Source organism: Ursus americanus, chromosome 23 (genome assembly GCF_024610735.1).
Source record: "Ursus americanus isolate L20-20 chromosome 23, mUrsAme1.1.p, whole genome shotgun sequence".
Classification (NCBI taxonomy): Eukaryota; Metazoa; Chordata; class Mammalia; order Carnivora; family Ursidae; genus Ursus; species Ursus americanus.
The window spans coordinates 43,346,073-43,352,297 of NC_142149.1; positions in this window are offsets into that span (position 1 = coordinate 43,346,073).

The window sequence follows — 6,225 nt, forward strand, 5'->3', positions numbered from 1 at the left end:
AAAAAAAATAATATCTTTGCTTAAAAAAAAAAAAGAGGGGCGCCGGGGTGGCTCACTAGGTTAACCGTCCAACTCTTGGTTTTGGCTCAGGTCATGATCTCACGGTCATGACATCGAGCCCAGCGTTGGGCTATGCATTCAGTGCAGAGTCTGCTTCAGATGCTTTCTCCCTCTCCCTCTGCCCCTCCCTGATCCCACGCTCTGTCAAAAAAAACACAAAACAAAAAACTGTTGGATCACTATATCGTATGCCCGAAACTAATATAGTTCTGTATGTTTACACTGGAATTAAAATTAAAAAGATACAACCAGTGAATAATCAATAATCTTCCTTTATGAATGTAGGCCCCTCTGGGTGACCCAGTCACCTCTCCTTCTATACAAAAGGAAAGGAACATGGACACAGGAAAGAACCCAAACCCTGAGACTAGGCTTTGACAAGGATTTCATGTTTCTGCAACAGAAAGGACATTCCTAAATGGATTTTACTCTAATATTAAAATGAACCTACAGTCTTTGAGCATACCCAAGACTAGGAAAACTAGAGACAGCAGCTGAGAGGTAATCGGCCGGGTCCCTGCTCCCCAGCACTGAAAACTCTGAAGGAAACATTCTTCATTCAGTAGGTATGTATTGTCTGCTATGAGCCAGGCGGGGCTCTCAAGATGGACTGAACAAATCCCATGCAGCTCCTGCCCTGCTGGAATGGACTTACAGTCTAACAGAGATGGAATAAAATTACCGCAGAAATAATCACAATATGAGATGAGCACCGTGAAGGTAAATGGTGTGACTGATTATGAGATTTAGGGATTCGGGGAAGGCATTTAGGGAATGACAGGAATGGGCAAGGGCTAAAATGACCAAGGGCTTTTTCATCTGAGAAGCTGATTTGCTCCCCTAAGTAATCACTATACCTAACATGGGGCTCGAACTCACAACCCCAAGATGAAGAGTTGCATGCTAGAGCCAGCCTGGTACCCCTCATCTGAGAAGCCGAAAGGAAAGCCTGCCAGGAACAGAAAATAAGAAAGACTGAGGAAAAGGTCAGCACTTCCATGTCGGCCATTCTATGGAATGCAGATTGTACTTTATGATTAAGAGGAAGCACTAAGGGGCGCTTGGGTGGCTCAGCCGTTGGGCATCTGCCTTCGGCTCAGGTCATGACCCCAGGGTCCTGGGATGGAGCCCCGCATGGGGCTCCCTGCTTGGCGGGGAGCCTGCTTCTCCCTCTCCCACTCCCCTTGCTTGTGTTCCCTCTCTCACTGTCTCTGTCAAATAGATACATCTTAAAAATAAAAAGTAAAAAAAAAAAAAAAAAAAAGAGGAAGCACTACGGGATTTGTAAGCAAGGGAATGCCCTGATCAAGTCTGCTAATGAAGACCATCCTGGTTGCTCTCTAATGAACAGATTAGGGAAAGTGAATGGCCAGGAAGGAGGTTGTCACAGTGGTCCACAGGAAAGATGTCTGCTTGGGTTGTGGTTAAAGAGGCATAAAGGGATCCATTTTGGAGGCAGGCCTGACAATTTGGTGATGATGGGGATGTGGGGGAAGAGAGAGGTCTGTAAATGGGCAGGCAATTGGAACATTAACAGAATAATCAAAGCTATTTACTGTCACGGACAGTCATGCATCAGACAAGGACACTCAGTTGAGGAGGCCAGAGGGGTTGTAACCCAAATCATACTCCCTTCGGCACTTGTCAAGCCATGAGCCTGGCATGGAACTGTCCACACAGAGGAAGGGGTGTCTTTTCCAAGTGTTTTACTCACGGAAAGCTGCTGCCCACCAAGCTGTGTCTGGTGACCCTGACAGAACACTTACTTTCAGAAAGTCACCAGGGGCCCCCATGGGGGTTATGGATGTGGATTTTGTCCTGCTCCTGCTAGAATACAGACTCACAAGGGCAAGGACCTATTCTGTAGGAGCCACCACACTTAGAACTGCTAGAACCTGGTCAAAACTAGTCACAGAAGCACCAGTTAGCCCTGACGGCTAAACGGCTCACAAAACGTGGAGTCAATTTCTCCCTCTGATGATAACAGATGAATACCTATTAAAATACTTCATATTTAAAACAGCCCTCCTGTGGCAGTAGAGGTACTTGGGTTCATGTGATCGCTCTCAAAACAAAGAATTCCAAAATGATGGGTGAGGTCAAGATTGCTGTCACCCCGCGGTAGGCAATCTTTAGATACCGTAGTGACACCAGCTACAGCAGCCAAGATTTTGTATTAGGGCTCCCAACCGTTAAGGGCTCATGGGAACCCTGCAGTCAGGCTGGAAGTCCAGGGGACGTAGCACTGAGTATGAAAACCTGCACAAACAGCACAGCAACTTCAGGAAGCTCGATCCTGCGTCACGGAAAACAGTAGGGCAGCCCAAAGGTATCCAACAAACAGTATTATACCCCCAGATAGTACCAAATTCATTTTCACTCATAGACTTTCCTGGCTTAAAAGAGAGGAGGAGCCCATCTTCCATCTCAACTCGGGGTTCTACTTTCCTCGTTTCCTTGCTGGTACTCAGAACCTTGGAGAAGCCCACCTGGGTTACCAGCTTGAAATGAAGCTAGAAACTCCAAAAAAATTTACCAAAGTAAACAGAGAAGGCTTTGAAAAAGTCAACCTCCACATGTCTGATACACAACTATTCTCCCTCCCACTCCCAGAAATGTCCAAAGTTTTCCCCATTTGAAGTAGGAGGACAGAAAAAAACTGCCCAAGTCAGTTTACCTTTGACCATTTAGTCAATATTCTAGAGCTCACTTTTCTAGGATTCAACGCAGATCTCAAATCGAAGAAAATCAGGACAAGCACAGAAATACTGGAAGCCTCCCTTTACTAAAAGCCAGCCTGGATGCTCATTTTTGCTGGCTTTCATCCTGTATCCCTAGGGGATCCTCAAGCATTGCTCTTTGTATGAACCTCATTTTTTATATAAAGATTTTACTTGAGAGACAGAGAGAGCTAACAAGCAGTGGGGAGGGCCAGAGGGGGGAGAGGGAGAGAGGGAGAGAGAGAAGCAGATTCCCCACTGAGCAGGAAGCCCGATGCGGGGCTCGATCCCAGAACCCCGAGATCATGACCTGAGCTGAAGGCAGACACTTAACCGACTGAGCCACCCAGGTGCCCCACTTTTTTTACGTTTTTTTTGGGGGGGGGACAGAGGGAGAGGGAAAGAATCTCAAGCAGACCCCTTGCTGAGTACAGAGCCTAATGCAGGGCTTGATCCCACAACTCCAAGATTATGACCCAAGCCAAAACCAAGAGTCAGACACTCAGCTGACTGAGCCACCCAAGTGCCCCTGAACCTCACTTATTAATGATTATAGTTCCTGTCCGCCCTCCACCCATTTCTTTTTATCTTCGGGGTGTGCGTGGCAGTAGAGGTCCAAATACTTTGCCTCCTCCTGCCAAACTTAAGAGGCCTATTTTCACGTTTTCTTCTATGGAGGGGGCTTCTCTCTTCATATCTGTAAGAGGAATAGAATTTAATCTGAAAATCAGGGTCACAAATACAAGAGTCGGTATAAGCACTCAAGGTTATGTGAAGGAACCCCAACACTCAACATATTAAAACAAGATTTTAACACTTTATTTTTATCGATAAAAAGTTGAAACATACGTAAGCCACCTTGCTGTTAAGCTTGTGTATGCCAAAGTTGGCTCCCTTTGGAGGAGGTCCCTTTATTTAACTCGGGTTGGCAATCTGCTATGTCTACAGCAGTAATGAGATGTTTTGTTTTGGGTCCAAGGCAGAATACTGGCAAAGCTTGTCCTTTCCATTTCATTTTTTAAAAGTATTATCTACGCCCAACGTGGGGCTTGAACTCAAGACCCCAAGGTCAAGAGCTGCATGGTTTGACTGAGCCAGCCAGGCTCCCCTGTCCTTTCCATTTTAAAACTTCATCACCTGCAGGACACAAAACTAGAGTATAATGTCATCCTTTTAGATATAGTGTCACACTGTGTCTCTACATACACACATGCTCTGAGAAACAATGGGAAGAACATAATGTTTAACCTTTTCTTTATTTACTAAATTATCTATTCTGAAAATGTGCTACTTACATAAGAAAAGGAGAAATTACACAGTATTATCTACACTAACATTCTAAAAACCTATCATATAACATCCAAATTTCTAATTTCCTTTTATAAAGCCCCCTACCACATCCTTATTTTCTTTATACCCACATATAACCATTTCTGGACAAATCTGATGTTCTCTGTCCACACTATTCCAGCTTTTTGATCATTACATAATCACTCCTACGTTCGTCTCAATTTATCTCATGACTTCTGGAGACCCTTCAAAATATCACCAACGATTAACCTCATCTTTAATGAGTGCCTACAGATTATGTATAATTGCTTCTTTATCTGATTATATGATTGTTTGTAGGCTGTTGAATGTACACATCTCTTATTCCCTAAGCATAAAAGATTTAGCTCTTTTGTGAAAAATATTCAAAGATTACTTTCTTCAAAAGATCACCAAGCCAAACATTTGGCCATATTTTTATTTACTACATATACTATAAACATATACAATACATGCTACAAAAAACCATTTTTTTTTAAATTTAACTGTCCAGAAAGTGTATAGTGTTATAATACAACGGCACATGTTCATATTTTATTTCAAACTGGTTTGCTTACCACCCATTTCAAACCATTAATAGTGAAATGTTACTTAAGGATAATTAAAAATTATCTATTTGCATTATTAACAATAAACAATTCCAACAAATTAATAAGAATTAACCATGTCAAATATTAGTATCCAAAAACTGGGCTTTCGCAGAAATGATTATATAAAATATAGCAGCCAATTACAGTTTACTTTGCTCTGTGACAATGTACATATGCACTTGAATAGGATTCTAGCATTTGCTTTTGGAAGATACTGATTAGAAGTCCTTTGATTTAAGGTCCAACAACTGCCATATCCAGCCAAATCCAACCCAACAGTTCATGTAATGGCTTCAGACAACTGATCACTGAAAAATTCTAATGATTTGGGTAGAGTTGAATGTTCCACTAATATTACATATGATAAAAAGAGACATTACAAGCCAATATCAAAGTCAAAGGCAAAAGAAAATACAAACATTCAAATCCGTTTATGAGAAGGTTTTTCTACAAGTATTTTAGACGTCATACTTTCAGGAAAACAAGATTTTCATGTATATTTGGATTTGGATTTTACAGTATCTATGCTCTAACTGAAAAGAGTGGTCAGATGGAATTAAGTCTAGTATTGCAAATCTGTTCACTTAACATTATTGAGCACCCACTACGTGCACTGCACTGTGCTAACTTTTAAAAATTGAGTATTAATGTCTTCATCAAGCATACCTTAGTGTGAGGTAAAAGTACATTAAATTAGCGTCAACTCATTAGTTTGCTTGTGGTATGTAATCCTGTGTCAGCTGGCTTCTCTGTGCCATATAAAGAGCTTCTGCACACCCCTCACTCACACAAACATCTGCACACCGACCATGCCAGGCATTGTGCTAGCCACTGGGATACCATAATTTGGTATATGTTCAAAGAATGCATATGAATCATTAACCTATGTAAAAACAATTAGAAAGATATGTTACTTTTCTAAAATGAGGCCCAAAGCAAAATATAAGGTGTTTCTATGGGTCATATCACACCATAGACCAGTAAGTGCCTTCCTAGACTGGGAACTAACTTTGAAGGTTTCATATTGTAGTCTAAATAGCCTAGAACATTTTTGGTCTCAGAAGTCTATTCTTTGGAGCACCTGACCCCATATAAACCATTCCATGCTTAAAAGGATTTGTAAACTAAACTGGAACACAAAGAAAAAGAGCCAAAAATGAAGGCAGCTGATAATGTAATGCACTTCAAGCACTATTCTGGCCATGTAAAATGAATAATATGCAAGTAATTCATGATTGGTTCAAATGTTTTTCAAAGCACTAACCCTACCCCAAACTCATGTAATTTTAACTTGACTTTTATACAAGTTGCAAATAAAGCAAAGGGCAGAATCTGGCCCTACAACATCTATGGAATAGTCTAAGTGATTGGTCCTTCCACTCTAAACAAGTAGAAGCTAAGAATTTCAAAGAGTCCCCTAATAGGGTACTGGCACTCAGGAGGAATGACCCTGCTGGATCCCATTAGCCAGGAGTCCGTTTAGCTGTGGTAGCAGTGTGAACCTATGACCCCTTGATGGAAGGCAG